The sequence below is a fragment of the Trachinotus anak genome, unplaced genomic scaffold, assembly GCF_046630095.1.
Source record: "Trachinotus anak isolate AG129_WGS33_773 ecotype Australia unplaced genomic scaffold, CSIRO_AGI_Tana_v1 ptg000032l, whole genome shotgun sequence".
Classification (NCBI taxonomy): domain Eukaryota; kingdom Metazoa; phylum Chordata; class Actinopteri; order Carangiformes; family Carangidae; genus Trachinotus; species Trachinotus anak.
The window spans coordinates 9,352,907-9,377,551 of NW_027273883.1; the positions used below are offsets into that span (position 1 = coordinate 9,352,907).

Below are 24,645 nucleotides of genomic sequence, written 5' to 3' on the forward strand. Positions count from 1 at the left end.
GGAAAACCGTATAGGCTTATCTAAGGTGCAGCGGATGCTGGCTCGGCAGTGAATGAAGGGAAAGATGAACAGAATGATGAGAGGGAGCCAGGTGGAGAAGTGCGGCACTGTGCACTCAGCTGATGCATAGGTGTATGCGCTGTGTGTGTGAGTGTGCGATTGCAGATGTGTTTAGTGGGATGGAGAGGATATGAGGAATTGTGTGAAAGAGAAAAGAGATGAGAAGTGGATTGCTGATGAAGGCGTGTGAGTGTCTCTGTGTGTTTCTGTGTCCCATGACTATAGGCATGTCTGAGTGTGATTACTCTCTGACCTGTCGCCTCTGGCTCCGTGTCTGCATAGACCCTCTCATTTGCACCACACACACACGCATGCACACACACACACACACACACACACACACACACACACACACACACACACACACACACACACACACACACACACACACACACACACAGATACACACTCTTCTAAATCCAGTGCGTAAATCCAGCCAAGGGCCACAGGGCAGGCAGGAAAAGCACCCGAGAGACACAGAATCTCTCTCGAGCTCTCACTTTTTCACTCTCTGATCTTTCCCTCCCTCGATTTTTCCCCTCTTTCCTCCTCTGCCACTCCCCTAAATCCTCATCTCCATATTCATAGACAGAGGGGCTCTTTAAGAGGGCTGCTATCTGAAATGGGCCCGCAGCACCTCTTGTTTGTGGCTCTCCAAATGGAGAAAAGCCATTTCCTGTTCCTGTCAAGCATGGAGGTATACTTGTGTGTGCATGTATTTGTTTGTGCATGCACGTCTGTTGTGTGCGCCTATGCTCTGGTGGAGAGTTGCGTTGTTAGGCAGTTTCACAGTCTTATAGGCTGAGACCAGGCCAACTGTTGGAAGCTAAACCTCACTTCCACTTTCACAATCACACTTCCCATAAAACCCTTAAACTGCAGTGGTTCTGGAAGAAGTGGGAAAGTGAAGAAATGCAGTATCAAAGGCAGAAGCAAAAAGAGAAAGTAGGAGACTGAGGCTTTGTAAATGTCTGGAGTTTTTTTTTAAGATTGCATGAATGCTCACATTAATATGAAACAGTAAGTTGTATTTCTTTCAAATTGTAAAAGTTTAAATCCTCATATTTTCTACAGCTCTGCTAAGCATGATTGATGTCCTTTGTTCAGTGATGGATTATCTGTGCAGACTGATGTTTCCCGAGCTGTTTTCTGTGCTGTTTGGAAATAAATGGGACTAAAGCACAGTATCAAGATTTAATAAAATGTCATTAAATTAACAAAAACCCAAATAGAGCAATAGAACCCAATTAAAGTGACCTTTACAAGACCAAAACACAGAAGCTGCTTGAATGCATGAGACCTTTTGCACTGCCTTTATGTGTGGCTCAAGCATAAATATATTACAATATGAATGTATTTCATTAAATGCTGGAATAATTTCATAATGAAAACCCCATAAATAACAGCTGATTACCAGTATGCATAATTGCATTAGTGGAATAAATCCAATTCATGTAACACTGCCATCACACTATGTTTTATCTGCAGTAGAATGATGCAACACCACTGCATTCTCTAATTTAGAATGAATGAACATACCAGAACTAGACTAGAGAGCAGTTCAACACAATTTTAGAGCCTGAGGGATGAGGAGAAGTAAGAGGAGAGAAGGTGAGTAAGACAACAGGGGGGGTAGTCAAGAGGTTTTGGGGGTTTTTCTGCCTTCTCTCATCTTCCCCCCCTGTGTTTTATGTCTTTCTCATCTTTGCTGTATCCATGATGCAACCGAGGACAATTGCTGCTTTACTTGGAGATTCATTGAGTCATCAGCAGAAAAAAGATAAAGGCTGATGAAGGAGGTGATGAAGGGGTGCTTTCTTTCCCATCCTCGGTATTATTTCCTTTCCTTTCTTCTCCTTGTTTCTATACCTCCTACTTTGCGTGGATTGAGTCCACCACTGTAGGATCAAAGGCATGATGTTGCATTCATGGTACATCACATGTTGACTCGTCTCTAGCCATCCCAGAAACACTGGCGTGTCTGGCTCAGAGTCAGGCTGCTGCTTCACGGAGTCAAATGTTGGAAGCTTTTGTTTCTTAAACCTTAAATCCCACAGAGCTTTAAGTAGAATATGGGTGGCTGTGGGTTGCACTCGAATTCGGATGACGAATGCTTGTGCAGAGACAAACACAGATAAATAAATGGATAGATGGCTCCATGGTTCAACCCTCTCTCCTGTAAAACGTTTATTTGCAACTAATTTGCATAAGCTAATATGTTTTGTGTCATTTTAAATTAGATACATTTATAATTAACATAAAGAGGTAACTAATCAAACAAATGCTAATGTCATTGTTTACCATGGTAACCGTTTTAATACAGGGGGGTCAGCATGCTAACATAACATTATTTTACACAGTACAGCTGGGGCCGATGAGAATATCATCAGGTTTACATGATTAAATTCATAAACCAAAATAGTGGGCAAATTCAGATTTTGGCCCTGCTAAAAGAAAAATTAGGAGATTACAGTTATTACAACATCCTTAATTGCAAATGAACAATACCTTTTAATAGTTGTTGAGATATTTCAGTCTGCAGCAAAGTGGTGGACTGACCGAGTGACAGAATGATACTGTCATCCCCGGAACCTCGCTACTAGCACAGCTAACAAAAAGTCAATGCTGATTCAAAGCACAAGATGGGACATATTGACTTTGACATATTTAACCAAAACAACAATCTTTCCCTAAACAAGTGTTTTGTTTTTTTCCTTTTAACTTAATAACACATTGGATGTAGTTTGCAATCCACAGGTTCCAGCATCAGCAGCCCGTACTTCATAAAACCAACCAGCCACTCTGACGTCTTTCACATGATCTTGTGCCGTACAAAGACATCACACTAATTGGAGTAGAACAAATTTCAGTGGATGTAATCCAAGCAGCAATTTCACCTCTTTCAAAAACAAAATTAATAACATATGAATATATTTTTCAGAAAGACATGGTTGATTGGAACCACCCAAATGAAGTGTGGTACTCATTTAGAAATAAAAGCCATGAGAGTTGCTTTCAGTCTTGCAACATTTTATTGTGTATCACATAAACAACATAAATCAGTGCCCTCTAGTCCCATATGGAAGCTAGAGGTAAACCTCTTTCCTATGACAGATGTCAAAATAAAAGTATTGCTCAGCTCTGTCAGTTACTGAAGGATGGAGATATAATACATTTTAATGACTGTGAGATAAAATTTGGTTTAAATAATTCAAACTTCTTCCAGTATTTGCAGCTGAAGTCTGAAGTCTATTATATACAATTACATACTTAAAAACACTACTTTTGGTGATAATGAAACTATTGATATTCAATTAAGAGATGCAGCCAGTGGCAGTGGAACTGTCTCTAAACTGTACAGAGATCATTATATACCACACTTTTTTTATTATTGTAATGCATCCATAAAAGCACAATTGGAGAAAGATCTGTCTGTACTTCTCACAACAGATCAAAGTTATACAAATGAAGAGTTGTTTAGGTCATATATCATTCCACATAAAGTGAAAATGAAATGAGCTGTAATGTTTCAGATGTGTGCTGGCGTGGCTGTGGGGCGACAGGCACTTTCATGCTTCAACTGTGGCACATCGTCAGCTTTGAACAAAAGGCTGTGATAGCAGTTCTATAGACATATGTTGATACAATAGATTTGAATCTGAATAGATTTGTGTTCATAAAGACTTTTTTTTTCCTATTATTTTTATCCCAGGTGGTTATAGGAAATCATCACTGCACAAGGGTCTTGATGGTGTCTTTCCCACCTCCCAACATATCAAAGAATTTTATTGTGAAAGGAAAAGGTTTGAAGAACCTCAGGACAGAATAATGACAGTGTGATCTGTCATTATGGTCGCAGTTCTAAGTTCAGTCTTTAATATATGCCTGTGTGAGTGGCTGATTGGCAAACACAAAATGCTAATGACATACATGCCAATGGGCAGGCCGTGGCACCGTTTCTGAGCACTGTGTTCGGAGTTGATTGCAACTGTTGTTGAAAATTGGTACGTATCAGCAGGTGGACAACTATGTGACTCTAGTCGGCTCTGATTTACAGGGTTTTTTTTACTCTGTGTGTGTGTGTGTGTGTGTGTGTGTGTGTAAGGTATGTTTGTTGATTTTAGCACTTCTTCAGAATGTAAGTACTTCTTACCGGTCCTGTAAAACCAGTCTCATCTGTCATTAAGACACATTTACTAAGACACACACTTTTTTTAAAACCACGCACACATACACAGATGTACGAGAACTTGCCTTAAAAAACAGAAACATAAAAAAATGGGTATAAGTGTTGGCAACACAAACACATACACACACTCTTGCACAAACACTACACTGTACATTTATCCTCATTCCTCCTGCCTCCCCCTCCTACTCTCACTCCCCCCTTACTAATCCTTTTTTTTCTTAGCATTCTCTGTGGGCTGATTTCTGCCCCCCCCTCCCCCCTCCCTTTTTCTCTCCTTTCTCCCCATTCTTTTCATTTTTCACTTTTCCCTTGTTTATTTCCCCTGACTTGTTCCCTTTTCTTCCCAATCCCTCCCTGCCTGCCTCCTGTCTTTTTTCCTTCCACCTGCTCTCATTTCTCTCCCTGGCTCATTTTCTCCTTCTCCCCCTGTCTCCTAGTGTATCGCTGCAGACTCTTGTAGTCAATTATCCCTTCTGTTAATGAGCAGATAAATCTAATTGCTCTCTCCTTCAGTGCCTAACGGCGTCTCTCTTCTCTGCCTTTCTAAGCCTGCAGGACGCGCATCATTCTCTCCCCCTGCTATTTTTCAACCCTTCCTATATACAGTGGCACTGATCCTCTTTTTCATCCTCTCTTCTGCTGTCCCGAGCCTTACAAAGATTTGAATCGGTCTTACTACCTACATCTTTTGTCATCTCCATTCATTTCTTTCCGCTGCCCCGACCTTTTCTTTCACCTCACCACTTAACTTCTTGACCTTGGCTCGCTCTTCACCTTCACCTCAGTTACACCTCTATTCACTTTATCACTCCTCCTCCTCTCTCCGCGTCAGTGGGACCAGTAGTTTAAGAGAAATGATAGGCTGTGAAGGGCTGGCGGCCATGGAGACTGATGGTGACAGAGGGCAGAGGGTGGTTTATCTTTCCCACTCGTGTGGCTGCAGCCAATTAGCAAGTTCTACTAGTTTTTCAGCAACAATATCGACTTTTAAGCAACAATATCGACTTTTAAGACACAAACTTTACCAGAGGAGAAATGTTGGTGCGAATGTATTAATTCTATATTTTTAACCGCAGACTTGTTTGGGAAGTAGCCTAACCTAGTACTCAGACTGCCAGTTATATAATCAGTACTGAGGAATGTTACTTGCTGTTAATTTTAAAGTCACATATTTTAAATTATCCACCAGTGAAATAGAAAATGACAGTTGACTGTATAAAATATGATACACTGTGTAGGGATCTGCCACTTCAGGTTCTGATGCACACCCACCTAAAGTTGGCACTCCTGGTTTACTGTATAACACACTTGGTGAAGAAAACAACATTTATCAAGAAATGTTGTCAAGAGTTTTATGGATTCATAGACGTTCAGTGTTTTCTCCTCAGTCAGTGTTTGAGGGGAGTAATGCTTGTTGGTTTTTACAGACTCTGTGCTCTGTTGGGTAAAGTCAGCAACACTGATGCTTTTGCTCACTTTAATGATCTGCATGAGGTTCAGTCTGTATCCTTATTTCCTCCCTGTCTAGTGAACACCAGAGCACCTTCTGCTGCAGTTACAATAGAGTAAAAACCAACACTCTACCACTGTAACTGCATTGCATGTACAGTATGTGAACTGTCAGCAGATGTCTGTAATCACAGGGACTATAATAACAGACATTACACAGAAGTAGCAAACCACATGGAGATAGCCCTGAATCAGCTTGCTGTGCCTTGCAGAGGTCAGCATGAATTATCGGTTACTGTCACACTTGAAACAAACTTGGCTAGGCAAGCGTGTTAATACCCAAGGATGCTCATGCCATGATTCAAACCTGCTACTTCCACCCAAACAGGATGGATGGGTTAGCGTTAGACTGGAAGACTTAATATGCAGTGCAGCCACACAGAGAAGTCGAGCCGGGATTACAGCAGTACACTTGATATTTAATGTGTCAGTGTTGGTTATATTAAAGAAATAGCCAACACAGATGTACAGACTGTTGTCAATATTGTCAAGAAGCAGTGATACTAACTCTTAGTGGAAATTAGTGGGTAATACTTTTGTACTTGATGTGTTGACACTGTGTTGACACTGTGTCAGCCATTCAAAGTAACAAAGATGAGCAGTACATCCCTTCAGAAGCCTCACAATTGCATTGTCTTTGTTTATCTTTAGTTTATATGAGTCCTCCTGCAGACACATAGCTGCAAGGTTTTCCTGCATTGCTGGGGGAAAAAATAATTCTGCCTCTGGAGTAACCAGAGGGGAGGCGTAACAAAAATCCCCCTCAGACTTTCACACTTGGTGAAAAAAACACATCTCTGATGTATGGTTGCATACAATATAAAAGCACAAGCAGGGAAAACTAAGTATTTAACTCGCACACTGGCTCCACGTTAATCATGCAGTATTATGAAAAGGGCTAAAATAATCTTAAAGGGTATTGTGCCATAACCACACTGTCAAAGCAATGTATGTGTTTCATTACACGTTGTAAAGTTGAGTTTTGTGTAGGCACAGTAGAATAGCACTGGCAAGGTACCCACATTTATCTTGTCCTGGCAGGAATTTTGTCTTGGTGATGTAAGCGATACACATAACGTCCCATTTGGAAAGCCAAAGGCTGCTAAAAATAATCCTTCATACCCATTGTAGACCTGTAAGGGGTTCGGAAAGGCGTAAACATACACGCAAAAGGGAGAGAAGACAGAACAGCACACCGAAATGCAAGTCGAAATTATATTTCACATAATTCATACTCGTGCATACATAAACATCAAAGCTTTCCCCTATCTGCAGCCAAACACAGATGCATAAAAATGGGCACATACACAGTGGGGCCTGGAAAGATTAAACATCTCTTCGACACAAATGTGCATGCAACCACTGAAATCCAGAAACTGCACAAAAAATGTGAACCTGCTGTACATGTGCACAGTGGGATGGAGAAGATTAAGAAAATAATGTAATGTAACATCACACACGAACATACATGCATGCAGCAAGGCCAGAGGGAATACAGACAAGAGAGCAATGAGCCGTCATACAGAGTCGTCAAGCTGTGCGATACATCTATGTACAGATGAAGAGGGTCTGTGTGACTTTAATTTGAGTGTAAATGAAATGTTGTATCAAAGCGTATCCGAGAAGCTTTTATCCGCACAAGTGTTTATGTGTCTGTGCTTGTGTACATGAGAAAACACGAGAAGTGTGTGTGTGTGAGTGAGAGTGGTTGTGTGTGTACTTATGTGGCAGGTCAGGTTTAGTTCATTTCCACCTCATCGACCTCAAGCTCATCGTCTCCTGCTGGGCCAATCAGTATCCTCCGAGACAACCTATGTCTCCAGCAGAGCCGAGATCAGTGATGAACGGAAGCCCGGTCTACACAAGTGCACACCTGCATGCATTTAAACGCGCACACACATAGAAATAAAATGCTAGACTCTCGGGCTCTTCTCTCATCACGACAGAGCCCTGTAGGAAGTGAGAGGAGGAGGATGGGGATGGTTGGGTAATGATAAAAGATGTAGTTAAGGTATAATTTGGAGCCGCACCCATTGGTGCTGTCACCAAGCACGGCTGCCCATCAAGAATCAGCCAATGTTGGCCACCTGACACACAGTACAGGTCAATGGCAGTGCCTCTGGCTGCCTACATCAAAAATGGTCATTCTTTCAGAGTGGGTGGCCATGCTGTTAGAGCTGGCTTCCTGGGCTTTGAGACTCATTTGCCACCTGCTGGCACATTCAGTGCCAAATTAGAAAGCCTGTTGTTTCATCAGAAGCCTGCAAGTGTGATGTTTGTTCAGGAGGGAATAAAACTTGGGGCTGATTACAGACAGCAATCAAAGCCCTTAGGTGTTCCTTGGCATGGCATAAGTAAAGCTTTAAAATATTAAATGACACTTACTCTTTAGTATCGTTTGATAAAGAATAATGTCCTTTGGCCTGAGGGTAAAGGTATTTAAAACTGCACTGCATAGTTTGTTTTTGAGTGAAGTTCATGAAAACACCATTACTGTTTAGTCTCTGTTGGTGTAAAACAAGGAAGAACAACAGCAAATGAAATATATATATCTGCTGTTTCCTTATCTTTATAATTCAATATTAGCTTTGAAAGTATAATCACAGATAACCCTGGTTACAGTCCAAGCCGCTGACCTGAAAAGCAAGCCACATTAGTGACAACTGTGATTCTCATTGCTTCCTCACTGGAGACAGGCACATTTCATTTCTGCCCTTCTATTGGAAAGCCGTCAGATGTGATTGATTCCATTGGAAGATACACCTTGATAATATTGATCACCTGCCCTGCCTTGGGCAACATTCCTTCCACTAACAGTGAGATGAAATCTGCTGCAAACAGCTCAAAGCCAATTTTATCCAAGCCAAGCCCTGTTTGTCTTGTGAGGAACAAGAAGCAGCAGATTTGACAACAGGAACAGTCAAGAGTCTCAAAGGAGAGGAGGCTGTATGGATTGTTAGATTTTAATATTGATAACTAAGGCAAAAAAAAGTTTAGCAAAGATAAATTCCTGGTGTTTTCATTTATAGATTGGGTGTAGGTGTTAGTTCTTGGTATAACTTTGGACTCCCTCCCACTCCAGACTGTACACAGAGTCTTCTTCTCTGCTCTTGGTAAGATGCAATTATAGGTGAGAATAAGGGAGCTTATTCATTATGCAAAGGATGAGGGTACTACTGGACATTCATGTAAATGCGATTTATAAATAGCAGCTGTTGGCAAAAAGATGATGTTCAGTTCAAAGTCGCCTATCTCAGGTAGAGTCGCTGCAGTGAGAGGTACTTCAGTTAACTGGCTTCGACCACTGCCAAGTGTGTGTTTATATACATATTCTGTAGGATGTCTTTGACTTAAAATTCCTGTTACTGCAAATGATCCAATCTGGCACCGGCGGGGAGATAACAATTCATTATATGTCTGGCTATTCTTAGTTTTTGCTTTCACTTTTATGAGATTTGATGAAATATAGCAGATCATGAAATATAATGAAAAGGCTTGATCTGTGAGAACCAAAACGCAGAGTAGCTCATGCACAACGGAGCTTGCGAAATGAATTTGGAAGGGGGAAAATGAGGCACTTGAGGAGTGGAGAAGAGCTGATTAATGGTAGGGAACAAGTGTGATTGATTATACGATGAAGTTAATCTTTTATTTCCCTCCCACTCCCCTACCCTGGACCCCCCTTTTCATATTAAAGCCCCCCCTCTGTTGACCTCAACCCCCGTGTGAATGTTTGAAGGTTTTTTCTAATATAAAAAACACTCAATTTCGCAGAAGGATGTGTGATTATCTCCACTCACTGCTCTCCAAATCAAATGCAGTTCACCACGTGCAGCTGATGGATCAGCACGGAGATGCACAGCTGTGTCTCTTCCTTGTAGCAGAAATCCGTGTTTCTCCCATTATGCCCTGCAAACCAAGCATGAGCCAGAAAAGACTGGCTGACAAATCTCAGAAGAGCTGAATTAAAAAAAAATGAGGGTTTGAAACAAAGGAAATGCTTGAGCAGCGTCTTTAAATTACAAACTCTCCTTTTTGCCCGAAAACAGAGAAAATGAGTTCTGAGAGCCACACAGCTCACTGTCTGGCAAAGTAAAATGTAGAGGCATTTGTATTGATCAGCAACCCTATTATACCCCTGCAGAAGTATGTGTTGATTTTATTTTATTGATCCAAAAACGTCTTTCATATTCCACCATTTAAAACTGTGACATCACCTATTGAGCAGTTACAAGAAAGAAGGAGTAGAGTGAGAAGATTTCAGATTTTAGATAATATATGAAATCCCTATAATGTATCAGAAAACAGATTGTGATGTTACATACTGAATATGGTCATGCATGCTTTTGCTTTCACAGAATGTACAAATCAATCAACATTATTACTGAATGAAAAGACGGATAGCCTTCATACCAATCTTGTAACCTTAGACGAAGAAAAGTGTACTAGTGCCAGGAGTGTGTGAGGTGTGTACATAATGGGTCAGTGGTAATCATTCTTGCACTCACACAGTTCATTTCAAATGAATAGGCTACATAATGTGTACTTGTGTATCTTTGCAAAGAAAAAGCTCCTCACTTGCCTGGGGAATGGAACCAGGGTGTGTCAGAGAGAATGATGAACTGTTACTCTACAGGCAGAGAAAACACAGATAGGTTGGGGCGGAGGCAGAGAGTGTTGGTTGGTTGGTTAGTCAGTCTGGGTCTGGAGGGTCCCCAGTCAGCTCCTGAGCTCTGGCTGCAGACAGAGCTCGCACTCATCTCTCTCCACTGCCTTGAGAGGCTCGTGTGGGCCCACATCAGTTTTCTCCTGCACGTCTTACCCGGCTCTGATTGATCATGACGACATGTCTTCTCTTGTGCGTCTCTTCTGTGTGGTTACATTGTGCTTTATGGCAGCTGCAGTCAGATTTGAAGGGTGCAGGCTTGCATCACGGCAGTGGGGGTGTTGGCTTGTAAAGCCCAGTATTCCTGGAAATAGCCTCAGTGAGGAAGACTTTATTTCAGCAAATAAATATGACAAAACACAGCGAACAAAGCGGCAAAAGGATTGTGGAGGTAACATTAATAGAAAAAGAAACTAATAAAAGGCAAAGGGCTTATAAAACATCACACTGAAAAAGTAATGGACCAAAAAAGCTAAATGACAAAAGCACTACTGAACTGAGTAGAGGAAACTAAATGACAACAAAACCTTACCAAGAAGAAACTACTGTGGATATTTACACAATGAAAGTATTTCAACGGATTAAACAACACTGGTAAAAAGGAAAGAAAGGAAAGAGAGAAAAAAAAAAACACATCAGTGCTCTGCTCATTTTTTGTCATGTTTCAGTTTTTTGTGAACGACAGAGCTTTTTCTACATTTTTCATGCATTCTCCATGAGTAGATTAAAGGGAGTGAGTAGGATCTTTGCTGCAGAAACACATCAATAAGACACATGGCAGCTGATGTGGTGGGGACTTAACCTGTGGACCCTCTGTCGAAAGAAGTGTCTCCCTAACAATTTCATCATTCTTTTCTCCACCAGTACATGCTTTACTATTCAAACAAAGATGCAAACGTGATCTTATGTTAATTTAGCTTGGTTTAAAAAAAAAAAAAGAACAATAACCAGTAGCTACGTGATATGAGCAAAAAAAAAAAAAAAAAGAAAACTTTACAGCAGTCTGTCTGAATGAACATAAACTGTATAGGTTTCCTGCTGAGCACATTGTTTCAAACAGTACTTATCTGGAAACTCGCTGCCAGTTATCAAAGTCATTTTCTGAAATGCACAATTGAAAGAGGAAGCTTTTTCCTCCCTGAACAAAATGAACATGCTGCATTTACATTGACGGCTTGCAGCCGCAGATTGACAAGATTGTCTGTCAGCAGGATGTTTGATAGAACTCAAAAATGTGTTTTCCAAGGAGGCTTTGGCACACACACAGTCTCACACACAAGCACACCTCAAAATAGAAAAAAAAAAAAAAAATCAGTGAAGAGTGAACGACAGTGCAGGTGGGTCAAAAGTAGCTGGAAAAATCGCGGAGATAAAAAAAAAAAAAAGAGAACTCAATAACCCCTGTGTTTTCCTTTAGGTTGATTTTTCTTTTTTTTGCCATGTTCATCTTTTGAAGTTAAACTTCTCAATGACTCCAAAGTAGTCTTCGGGCATTTAAAGCCGCGAGAGAGAGCGGCACAGTTTCTTTCTGCCGGGAACCTCTTCTGAATTACAGAGGCTGTTAAAACTGTTAGTCTGCCGTTTCAAGTCGGCGATGTATGCTCCTGCACTGCTTATAAGCTAAGCCAGGCTATGACAGGTAATCACTATTATGCCTGCGTTTCCATTTGGGTTACTGATCACAGCATAAAAGCCCATAGCCCTGATTTGTGTGTGCCATAAAGCCCGGGGAGTGAAATGAGAGAAAAAGTGAAGTGGAATGTGGCAATGGTGTTGAGAAGGGTGGAGAGATGGAGAGATATAAGTGTTGGAGGAGGTGTGATAATGAAAGAATGGAGACTGGGATATATGGAGATGGAAGGAGGAGGGGCTGGGGTGCGGTGGGGGTCTGAAAACTATTCTCATATGGAGATGTGAAGATTGGACAGGAGGGTGAGAGACTGGAAGAATGACAAGTGTGTGGGCCAATCAATAAGCTCCTGTCAGGCAGATGGCGAATTGGAGAGTGGCATGACACTGAGACAAATTGACACAATCAGATCTATGAAGATGAACATTCGTTGAACGGTGTGTGTGTGTGTGTGAGCATGTGCACGCGTGTGTGTGACATACTGAAGACAAATGGTCAAATCAGCACACGCATGCATGGAGAAAGAGAGGGGGAGGCAGAGGGCAGGGGAGGAAGAGGATGTGAGAAATGGATGGAGAGAGAGAGAGAGACAGAGAGAGAGAGAAGAGAGACAGACAGCAGTCAGAGCTGGAAGAGGAAATGAGAAGAGAACAAGTGGTAGAAAGTGAAGGGGTGTGTGTGTGTGTGTGTGTGTGTGTTGTTGAGAAGGAGCACATAGACCATAACCTTAAATCTGTCAACGCTGGGACCAATGCTCTCTCCCTCTCTCTGTCCTTGTGTCACTCACACATTCTCTTTCCATCTCAGTCTCTCACGCATTCCTCTTTGCAATTGCGCATTAATTTTTCAGTGTCAATCTGGCTTCTGCCCTTAGCCCTACTATCTTCTCCACTCTCTCCACTTCCCTTTTTTTTTTTTGTCACTTTTCTCAGTCCCCATATTTTTCTTCCCACTCTCAGTATTTCTTTGCTTTGGATTTGTTTTGTTGCTGTTGCTGCTGCATGCCTTTGGTTAATATGTGTGTTTTCTACTTGTGTGTGTCTGAGTGCCTGTTTGTACCCATTCAGCTTTAGTATATTCAGTCGGCACCATTTGTCTCTTTTGTTTGTTTGTGAGCGAGAGATAGATAAATATAATTAGACAAATGAAATAGCGCCTTCCCTGTTTTATCTCCTTTTGCTCTCCCTCTGTTGGGCATAATTCATCTCGGGCTCCTTCCTTCCGTTGCCCCTTTTACCCTTTCCTGTCTTCTCTTCCTTGTCTCTCTCCCCCTCCTGCCTTGTCTCTGTCCCCCTCCCTGCTCCTTCCCTCCGTCTCTCGCGCTAACGTGTTTTCATTTGGGCTGTGAAAGTTGCTGTTTGAATAGGCATATTTGTCCTGCTTAATAGCATACCTCCTCGCTCACTATGTGATTTAGCTCCTTGGCCTTATCTCGTGCAAACACAACCACTTCTCTCTATATCTGGGGGCTTCTCACACACTCTCTCTCTTTCTTTCCCTGTTTTTTTTTTTTTCCCCCCCTGCGTGGCTCTCTCTTTCCGCCCACACCTCTGGCCGTTGCAACTCCCCACGGCTTTATCAAAATAACGTAAAAAGGCGACAACAGTGCATTTTGTATGACTAGATATGATAAGTGCAGCGTTTTGCCATTACACCAACTTGGCTCACTGTTAAACCTTTATCTAATGAACAGTGGGGAGCTGAATGCAAAGATTCATAAATCTTCTTATAGTTTCAGAAAAACATGCAGCTCAAATATTTGATCTCTGTGGGCAAGACAAAGACACAGCCGGTGTTCTTCAAACATTTGACTCGAAAGAAATCTGAGCCTGTGTCATTAATAAGCATATTGCTCGTGTTCTGTGCGAACTGGTTCAGCCAACAAGTGGTTCGCAGATTTGCATTATTACTTCACCATAGTCACCTTAGCTTTAACAAGACTTCTCCTTTTCAGATTTTTTTCTTTGGCCTAATTTACAATTACAATATGGAGTGTCTGACCTTTTTAGAAAAATCTTGAAAAAATGAAGAGAAAAGGCTGTCCTCACCTCTTAAAAATCATCACCAAGGGTACATTCCCTCAGCTGCTCCAGTGAAGCTGCTTGGTGTTCAATACCAGAAGACTGCAGTTGTACTGAGGAGCTCCCTGGTGTGGCTGCGTGCAACTGTAAATGTGAATGAATGCAAGGTAGAGCCTCACTGAGAAAGCCTCTCCACACATCTATAGTGTTTCAAATGTTTTGAAACAAGCTCATAACATAAATTACAGTAAGTGGCATCAAAGTGACATAATTTACACAATGATAAATTAATAAAAGGTGAGGTAAAGTAAACAGCTCAGATAGGAAGCAGATTCTTCATTTATTTTATAATAATGAATGACAACCTTATTAGAATCTCTTGAGTGGGTGTCACAGCTTACCCATAATTTATCTACCACCACGCTGATTTCTGTGTTTGACAGTATGTGTTGTTTTTCTCATCTCAAATGTCAGCGGTTGTGCAACGGAAAACTTTCTGTGTCACAAATATCACAGAGGCAAACATGGAGCCATTTCCCAGGAGAGAGGCGCTTCCAAAACCCAATTACATTGTCCTTCCAAACCATCAGTCAGCCATTGCGTGCATCTGTACGAACTGGGAGAACAAGCCAGACTGTTGTTCTGTAAATTGAAAGAACATACTTCATTTCTCTCTCTGCGTCTTTCTCTCTCTCTCTCCAGGGTTTCATGAACCAGAAAGAAGGACAACGCATTCAGAGATGCTTTTGTTGTTTGTTGTTTGCCATTTTCCAAACATATCTGAGTGACCTTCGCCGGTTTCAGCGTCTCTGCTTGTGTTGTTTATTGGATCGACTGTGATCTGCGAATGGGGATTTACGGATGTACCAAGCACAGATACGGACAAAATGTCGGAACACGCAGCAAAAACACATAGAGCTGAGACACAATTGGTTCATAGATACACAAGCACTCGCGAACACACACACACACACACACACACACACACACACACACACACACACACACAGATTTCCTCGCATAATGCGACTTTCATGCACAGACTTTGTCTGTTTCAGGGCGACACACAGATAAACACTTATCCTTGTCGAGTTCTTATGTAAGGAGATTTTACGTAATCAATGTCTGAGACTATGACTGTACTGTCAGTCTATGCCTGGCCTGTGGATGGGGAGCACTTTGTAAATTGGAAATGTATTGTGCTTGCACTTAAGAGGCAGTGAGAGGTGGGACCTATCCCCCGTTTAGCCTAATTAGTCTGATTTTGTTTAAATGTGAGCAGAAGTGATATTTTGTTGGTGTCTATTCATGTGAGAGCGTGTGTACTGAAAGATATTTTGTCTCTTTTAAATGTTAAGAGGAGCTCTTGAGGTTAAATTTTAATTTTCTTTCCACTTTCTTCTGAACTGCAGAATGTCCTTTCATGTCCTTTATCGTATTTTTTATTTTATTTTTTTTGAAGGAAATATCTAGAGAAAATAACTAAGAGGATTATGACGCTCTCAGTAAGGAGGGAGGCAGCAGGTTAAGGCCACAACTGTGAAATCAGACTTCATCTTTGCTTAATTTTACAGAGATCACTGGTGAGTGTTGAGTTCTGTGAGTGCGGGCGTGAACAGGTATAGTGTGACTGATTATACCTAACTGGTACAGTTTTCATTTAGATTGAAAACTGACAAATCCCTGATTGTCCATCATATCTTTAAAAATCTTGCTCTAGAAACACATGGAGATATGATTTTGTGACCTTTTGTGACCTGAAACAATCTTAATTCAACCAATTATTAATGGAAATAAGAAAAAAAAAACAAATCCTAGACTGCAGGGAACGTAGCCAAATGTTTAACAATAATAATGCAACATTTTCCTTCAACAACAGTCAGACAAACATGAAAACACTAAATATGAATGAGTTTCCTAGTAGTTCATTTTGCTGGGAACTCGCTATTGGCTTCCAGCATCTCTCTCTCCATATATCTGTAAACCATGCGAGGATAATCTGTGGCAGTTGTTTCACCCTCTCATGTCGCAGTCTGCACCACTGCTCATTTTGGATGAATACTGAGAGCTTCATTTGCAGGTGCTCTCTCAGTTCAGTCGTTCAGTGGCTCAAAAGTTAAATAGGCTTTGTTGTCATCTACACAAATGGATCAAAGCAAGGGAGTTATGTTGCAGCTTATGAATAAAGCACTGGCATTTCAACATGCCCTGAAAAGGGCTTGGTGAAAACACTCAGAGGTCAGAGACAGTGCTTGAGCGTTAAAAAAGAGATCAAAATGTTGTTGTGACACATCAAACATTGAGAACCTGTTTATGATGCCAGGCAGCATGTTTTTTTGTGTATCTGGGTGTGTGTGTGTGTGTGTGTGTGTGTGAGAGTGTGAGTGAATATCCATATTGCTGGTATGGGTGTGGACTGTACATGTGTGCATCTGAGTGTCACTGCTGCCAAAAAAGTCCAGATTGCACTCCAGTACTCTCAACTCTTACTGAACTGTTGTCAGTGATTGCTTATTCATATCCAGCGTTCTCCATTTCCCAGCACCTCCTATTTGCATGTGTGTGTCACTGTGCTGCAGGTACGCTGTGTGGGTGTCCATGTCTGGCATCGAGCTGTTTCACTGTATGCCAGCTCACCAGTGTGATTTTTCTCGGGGACAAGGCTAGGTCATGTTTGTACTTGTTAGTTTCAGGAAGCCGGCTGTGAGTGTGTGCCAAGGTGTGACTCTGGGTAATTTAGTATGTGTGCCTGTCTCTCACTTACAACATGTGTCTGTCTCCCTGTCATTGTCTCCAGCAGACTGTCTGTCTCTGTCAGCTTGAAAAACAGGACAGCTATTTTCCCTGTCCATTACTGGTTATATGTGAAATATCTTTGGACAGATGACATTTTGGAGTGCCACGAGACAGAAGAATTAGGCCCTAATGTCATAATCACCATGACTACCAGTGAAATTCTTGTTGCTGAAAATACACTGTATATCATACTGTATACAGCATATACATCATGCCATCTGCAGTGTTTCTGTGCCAGTGATTGCAGTATAATGTAATTTTCACTCAATACTGAACTTTGAACAGTCAAATCATGAACAGTTATATTTCTGTATCTAAGTTTCTAAAAGGGCAAATAAACAAATAAAATAAATGTGTGTTTTTACACCGAGTCAAAAAAGGATTAAAGGAAATAAAGTGATAGTCAAATATTTCCTTAAAAGACTTGCAACACTGTCAACTGCTCCTGCTCCGCTCTACTGTTTTACAATTAATTAATTGATTCTTTTGCCATTTTAAGAGCAGCTGAACAAGCTGTAAGCACAGCACTGACATATTATTAACTTTTTAAAAAATTGTTACGGCTAATGTGTTAGGAAACAGTTGATCCAGAGTTCAGAGGGAAACATTAGCATTCATTTTGAATCATGGTTCTGACCGACCGGTGATTATAGTCCTATGTTCACTTTTGCTTTTAACTTTGTTTCGGTCTTCACCAACTCCAGATGCTAAATGCTAGTTGCCAACTTTGTCTGACCGCCGTTTGCTGCTGGACAGGTGGCTAACCTGCAGTGGGTTTGTAATGGTATTTTTTATGATAAACCACTTCCTGCTGTGTCTGGAAAGGAAGTTGGTGAGAGCAGTGTGATTGAATCAAAACAGTAGAGCTACAGGTTTTAAGAGCAAAACAATGAGCTGAACGAAGCTGACTCAGTACTGTCCTGTGTTGTTGTTTTGTGCATTTTGTGTAATTGTGTATTTTTTTGTGTATCTTGACATCATTGCAAATGAGGGAAACCTAAATGATTTTCGAGGCTTAAATAAATAAATGAACTGCACAGTTGGGTGATACATAGTTTTTATCACTATGTGCGAACACATTCATGGTGCACATAATCAGTCCTTCTATTGTTGTATGATGTTTGCGTTATTCTATGCATAAAATGTGAACAATTTACAGCTTTGGGAGCTATTTGAAAGAAATTTGGTTTACTGTCACTGTTGGCTAGAGCATAAACAAAAGCAATTATTTTAATAATTGATGCATCATTTCAATCATTTCAAAGCAACAGTGAAACAATTCGACACATTCTCAGGTTCCAGCATCTCCAAAGATGGGATTTACAACTTTGTCATATATAATTGCACGCTGAATACCTTTTGTTAATGTTTGAAGATGAAACCTTGGGCTGATATTTTTTCACGATATTTTGACATTTCAGGCAAAAAAAAAAAAAAAAAAAAAATCCAATTAATTGATAATGAAAATGGTCAGTAGTTGCAGCCTAATTTTGAAAAGTCATTATACTCTCACACATGCAGTAAAGGCTGAATATCTGACGGCAACTCATGACACTTTGTTGTGCATTTGATTATGTGCAATGGTTGGTGTGTGTGTGTGTGTGTGTGTGTTTGCATATCTGTGGATTTCAGTGTGTGTGAATGTCTGTGTGTGTGTGTGCGCGCGCGTGCGCGCAACTTGTGGAGTCAAGAAGAGTGCATGGTGTGTGTTTTCTGTGTCAGGCTGTCTGCTCACATCAGTGCCAGAGGTGTTGGGTGCAAGATGTGTTGCTGCTGTGTACGTATGTTTATTTATATTGCTCTGCATTTGTGTCAGAATGTCAGCCGGGATTAACATCACTGAGTTAGCGAGTGCTTAAGCACACTCAGGGTGAGTGTCTGTGCTCGCTCGGATGGCTGTGAGTGTCAGTGAAATTCTGTGTCAGAAAGCCTGTTTGGATTAATGTCTTTCTTTAAGTCTTTCTGAACTTGTGTATACTGTATGGCAACAATGTTATTTGTCTGCCTTTGTGTCACAGTGCATGAGTGAGCGTTTTCCATGTGTGCATGTACATGTGTTGTGTTTGTGCACTTGTGATACATGCTTGTTTGCTGCTCCACTACCACCTCAGTAAGTTAGTAGATTAGTGCATGAAGCTCTGCTAGTGGGCTCAGAGCCATGTGTCTCCCCGCTGTTCATTAGACTGTCTCTCCATCTGGGTATATGTGTCTGTCTGCTTGGCTAATAGGCTTTATGGCTTGTTGGCTTCTTGGATCTCAGTATCTGTGGGTGCTTGAAAGCCTGAAAATGTCTTAAATTGTCTAAATGAATATTTAGAAAACAGTTTGGAGACCTTATTTTCCCCATGCAGTTTCTTCATTCTGGGGGAGTAACAGAGAAAAGAACTAATAGTGCAATGAACATTTTTCTTTTTTCTTTCTTTTTTTTTCTTTTTCTTTTTTTTGTCGTGTCTGCATTACTAAACACAATTGCACTTAATGTCCCTTAACAATTCCCTGGAGTCCTTTTGTTTATGTTTGCTAATGTACAGTTTGAAATCTTAATTTAGCTGTTATAAGGAAATAGTCTGTTTTTTTAAACTTTGATAGGTATCATTTAAAAAGCCTTTCTAACGCTTGAATGGCTGATGAGCATGGCCACCTTTATAATTGTGTGTCTCTGTGTGTTTTGATACCTGTGGACTTCAGGTCTGAGTGGAGGAATGGATGGATGGATGGATGAATGGTTAGCCTCTTCCTGTCTTTGTTGCTGTCTGCATGTCCAAATAGTTTGCGGAGTGTGCTGGCAGGCTGTCTGTCTGGCACTTGCCCAGAAGCATTACCCCTCAGTCCCAGCTTCCTGTGTGAATATTTAATGAGGGCTGCATGCATGCTAATAGGCCTGCTGTAATTACTTCTTCCTCTGCTCTCTCCCCATTTCTCACACCACAGCCGCCCAATGCCAATGTTATTTTTAGATGGCAGTAATGATAACTCTCCCACATCACAAACATCCCCCACAACGCTGATTAGCAGAATCAAACTCTCCCCCATCTCTCCTCTCTCCTGCATTTCCATTCGAACCCTCCCTAACTTGTTCTCCCGTTTGGTCTTTTTTTTTTTGTGTGCCTCTCCCCCACTCTTTTTTTCCACATCACCAGCTCATTCCTCCTCTCTGCCCACTCTGTTCTAATCCCCTCTTTCTCTCTTTCATCTCTTCTGTGGAAAATGGGATATCAACAAACATTCATTCTGCCTCGCTCTCGTTTCTCTTTTGCTTCCGACATCCCCCTTCTCTTCCTACCTTTATCCTCCTCTCCCATACCCCTCTGCATTTTCCTCTTACACACTTTTCTCTGCTCTTCATTCCTCACACCTCCATTATCCCTCCGTACCCCTCTGTCTCACTTTCTCACCTCCTTTGTAACTGCCTGTTCTTTCTTTTCCTGAGAAAGTTTTAGCAGCTGTGTGAATGTGTCAGCCTGAGCGATGACATTTTTTTCTCTCTTGTACCACTCCCTCCATCTTTCTTGCTCCCCTTTCTTCTATTCTCTGTCTCTCTTATCTCCCCTTCCTCCATTCTTCTTTGCCTCCTGTCGTTCCTCACCTCACAGGCTGAACCTCAATATCTAACTGGGCTTTATTAGTATGACATTCATGGCTGCAAAGCCCTTTATCCCAGTCTGCCCCCCTCCCACCTCTCACTTCCTCTCTGTAGATGTCCTCTCTTGTGCACACACACAAAACCTCCACCACACATGCTGACAGAGTGATAGGCAGCCAAACACCTACACACACACACGCACACACACACACACACACACACACACACACACACACACACACACACACACACACACCTTTTCCAATCTAGCTGGTGATTTTCAGACCCTCTGATCTGCTTTTTTTTTTCCTCCACCAACTTTTCACTGCCCTCACCTCGCCCCTTCGCTCACTCTCCATCCCTTTCTTTCTCTTCATCCATGCAGTCATTCATCCCACTTTTAAAATCTGTCCGTCTCTAATATGCCAGACTTTTTTCCCCTCTTTCTTTCTTCTTTTTCTCTCAGCAAGCGCTCAGGTTCAATTAGGGTTCGAGTCAAAATAAAGACAGCCCTGTGTAATTCAAAAAAAAAAGGGGAGATCGAAAAGAGTGAGGGGGGGGACTTGCCAGTAACTGGAGTAGGGCAAAGTATCATGTTCTTTATTATCTCCGTCATTCTCTGTTACTCTCTGTTTCTCAGTTGGTCTCTTTTCTCCGTCTCCCTGCCTCTCTTTCTCTCACGTTATCCAGGCCTCCAGAGGGATCCGCTTTAGAGCTGCATGAAAATCAATCACTCCCTCCATCCTGTCCACCCCTCTTTCATCTTGTTGTAGCGTTGGGGGTGGGTGTGGGGAGAGGGTATTCTTTAAGCCTTTGACTTTCGTGCTCTGCCTTGTTCTTTTTGGGAGGCTCAATTCCATCCACTTTAAAAACAAATCACTTGATATTTGCTTAAGGTGGAGAGGGGTGATAAAACAAAGCAACCCCAGTTTGGCCTCCACTACGCGCCCCTGCAAACTCCTGGCTCCATGATCTGCATAGTGATTGGAGTGCAAGAGAGTGGGGAGTCTAATTCGGGTTGTCAATGTTTTTGAGGTGTGTCCTTTTTAATTCTAAGAGTGGCTGCCTGTTCTGCCGGGCCGGTAATCCAATCGGTTGTCCTGTTTAAAAGACTAAATTAACCCCCGTCTAACCTCCAGCCTTCCACTGTCTGCCTCAGTCAGTCTTGCTCCCTCAGGCAGTGGAGGGGAGGGAGAGAAAGGAGAGGATAAAACAGAGAAGGAGACAGACACATCAAGGATTTCAAACCATGTTATTGTGTTGCCCAGTGGTTTAAGTGCAAGTGTTAATGTGTGGGTGTTCTCATGCCTCTATCCTTGTGAGAAACAGTCTAAGATCTAGACCTTGGAAGTGAGGACATCTCAGGCAAGTGAGGATAATTTGGTACAAAAACACCAACAACAAAAACTCTCATTTTCTCATGTCCTCCATGCAAATAGTTGAGGCTTTAGTTAGCCAGATTTTGAGATATCTGTCTATTGGATTTCAGCCATTTAAAAACAGTTGAGGTTTGTTATGCTAACAGTGCTGAATATAGATGTTGGAAATAGATAGTTTCACACATATTTCTGCACCTATGGCAGCAGGGTTGTCAGGCAAAGCACTGGCAAAATCATTGGGAGCACAGGAGCAATTGCAGTTCAGAGTCTTGCTCAAGGACTATTGGAAAAGTGGACAGGAGGAGAATGGGATTGAACCATCAAATCTGTGATGAAAGGACAGCCTGATCCGCCTATGTCAGCACCACATAAGAAAGTCTATTCACCTCCATTGCCAAGGGTAGGGGGCAGAAATATTTTAAAACATCAAAAGATAAACCCAAAGATATCTGCCAGTGGGCGCAAGCAAGAAATACTAAAATGTGGGTGAGATGACCCCTTAAAGAGGAGCTCCACTGAAAAAACCTTAATACAATGCACTTGTGAGGCTTCAGCCTGTCACAGGTTCTGGGGAGTCAAACCGCATATGTGAAAAAGTTTAATAGGTCATCCAACCTAAACGGCCATATTTTCCTTACTCTCAAGAGCATACCAATGTTAGATGCACTGAACCTTCGTCGTCATGGTAACAATAATAGACACACGGTTAAGGTTGTGGAACAGTCACGGTTTGGTAAGGTTTAGACAGAGGACATGGAATGGGTTAAAATAAGTATGTCTTTAAGGTTAGAGGACATTCGTCGTCATGGTTACAATAACAAACACGTGGTTAAGGTCTTGGAATGGGTCATAGGCAAAAGAAACACCACTGACTATCGGCTTCACACTGGATACAAACTGTGGTTTCCTGCATGACAGTGCTACCCCAGCCCCCACACTCAAACTGTTGCTCTACATCCTGTGTCACCTGACTTTGCTCCCACTGTAATGACTTCAGCTACGAGAGGACCTACGGGCCAAGGATGGCCAGGGACAGAGGCATTATGTTTTCGGGTTGTCCATCTGTCCATCCCTCCATCTGTCCATCCCATTCTCATGAATGCAACATCTCAGTGACGCCCTGAGGAAACTTCTTCAAATTCGTCAGACATGTTCAGTCGCACTCAAGGATGACCTGATTAGATGTTGGTGGTTAATGGTCAAGGTCACTGTGACTTCACAAAACAAGTTTTTGGTCACGACTCAAGAATTCATGCAGTACCTATGACACAATTTAACTGAGATGTTGATGAATGACAATGTGATGACATTTCATCAGTGGTCAGAGGTCAGGTTCACTGTGACAACCTAACGTTCTGCAAAAACCCTTTTCTGGCCATTATTCAGTGCTGTAGCTCAGGAACAGAAGGGGAGACTGTGACCATATTTCCTGCTACTTGACTGGTTGGCAGAAGCATACAACCTTGAGGCAGTAATTATAGTTTACAGAAGGACAGTCTCAAAAAGTTGTATAAAGCCCTTTGTGGCTCTAGAGGGAGCAGCACAAAGTCTGATTAATGCTCAAGATCTCTGCAGCCCGCCACTCATCTCTGCTTGAGTCTAGCAGCTTGAGGCTACATTAACCACTACTAGCTAATAACAGCTGAATCCTAACTAATATGTCAGTAGTCTGGGTGCATTATGGGTAATTTAGGCAGCTGGTTTTTGCAATATTAAACATGATATGTGTGGTTCTGCTGCAACGATTTTGATACTTTTTTTATTTTTATTTTTTTAAACTTAACACCATGAGTTTTACATTGATGCAGGAGAGCAATGCGAAATGAGTGGTTCACTCTTTTACTGTAAGGTGAGAACTGAAGTGGTAGAGATGGCTCAAGGTCAGGCTTACTGTTGAGTGTAAGACTAAAGACAGATATGAATGAGGCCTGTTGGGTCCAGTATAGGGACTTATGCAACCAATAGAGAGCTGTCATAAGATTAGAAATAAGATGACAAGATGTTTTGTGCGTTACTCCATCCCCCACATGCACGCACACAAATACACACAGGGACACAAAAAGACTTCTTTTTTTTCCCTTTTGGAAATGAAAGCGGAGGCAAAATAGAATACCCTATACACTCCCATAAATGCTTGAGGCGATGGAAGATTTATTTGTAAGACAGAGTGCCAAACCCCCCGGAGCTTTCATCATATTAAAATTCTATAATATGTTTTGTTGTATTCGCCAATCCTTCCCCGGCACACGCACACACACACACACTCATACACACACATGCACCTTGTATTTCCAGCACTTCAATTTATTATTCTAAAAATGCAACCCAATATCAGCTTTTTGTTTGCAGCTTCCTGCTATTCACAGGACTTTCTCTGCTTCCTGCGTTCCCCACCACCTCCTCCTTTTTCCTTCTTCCTACTCCTCCCTGTGCTGTGTCTTTTTTTTTTTCGTCGTCATTCCCCAGGAGTCATATCTAAAGTGTCCAGTGGGGATTCAGTGCTTTCATTAAAGTCATTACGCAATCGCCCATGCTCCCTCCTTTCCTCAGTCATTTTCTCATTCCTTTTGAGCCCCCTCTCCCTCTCTCCGACTCTCCTGCCATACTCTGTTGCTCGCTGCTGTCTGTCACACACTGTAAGAAAAGATACAGGAGATTAATATATTTATTTCCTCCTCTGTTTTTGCCTCCGTCTTTCTGGTTTTCTTTCACTCCCTTGCTTGACTTTCTCCCTCTGATCTCATCTCTATTCTCGTTTCAATCTGTTTCCATCACTCTCATCTGTCTCGCAGCCCTCCCTTTCCCTTCACTT

The 24,645-nt window shown here is 41.8% G+C and overlaps 2 protein-coding genes across 12 annotated transcripts in view; both read left to right on the forward strand.

Moving 5' to 3' along the window:
* The window catches only part of rps19 (ribosomal protein S19), a 249,818-nt gene that overhangs the window by 114,567 nt on the left and 110,606 nt on the right, over positions 1-24,645 (forward strand). Inside the window, exon 1 of one of the 10 annotated variants that reach the window (XM_071468609.1) lies at positions 19,264-19,267. The exons of the other annotated variants lie outside the window; for them this stretch is intronic. The gene's annotated coding sequence lies outside the window, so the exon portion shown is untranslated. Of the gene's footprint in view, positions 1-19,263; positions 19,268-24,645 lie in introns of those variants that run through there. 10 annotated transcript variants of the gene reach the window in all.
* Positions 1-24,645, forward strand: part of cadm4 (cell adhesion molecule 4) — a 144,438-nt gene that overhangs the window by 21,761 nt on the left and 98,032 nt on the right. The window lies entirely within an intron of this gene.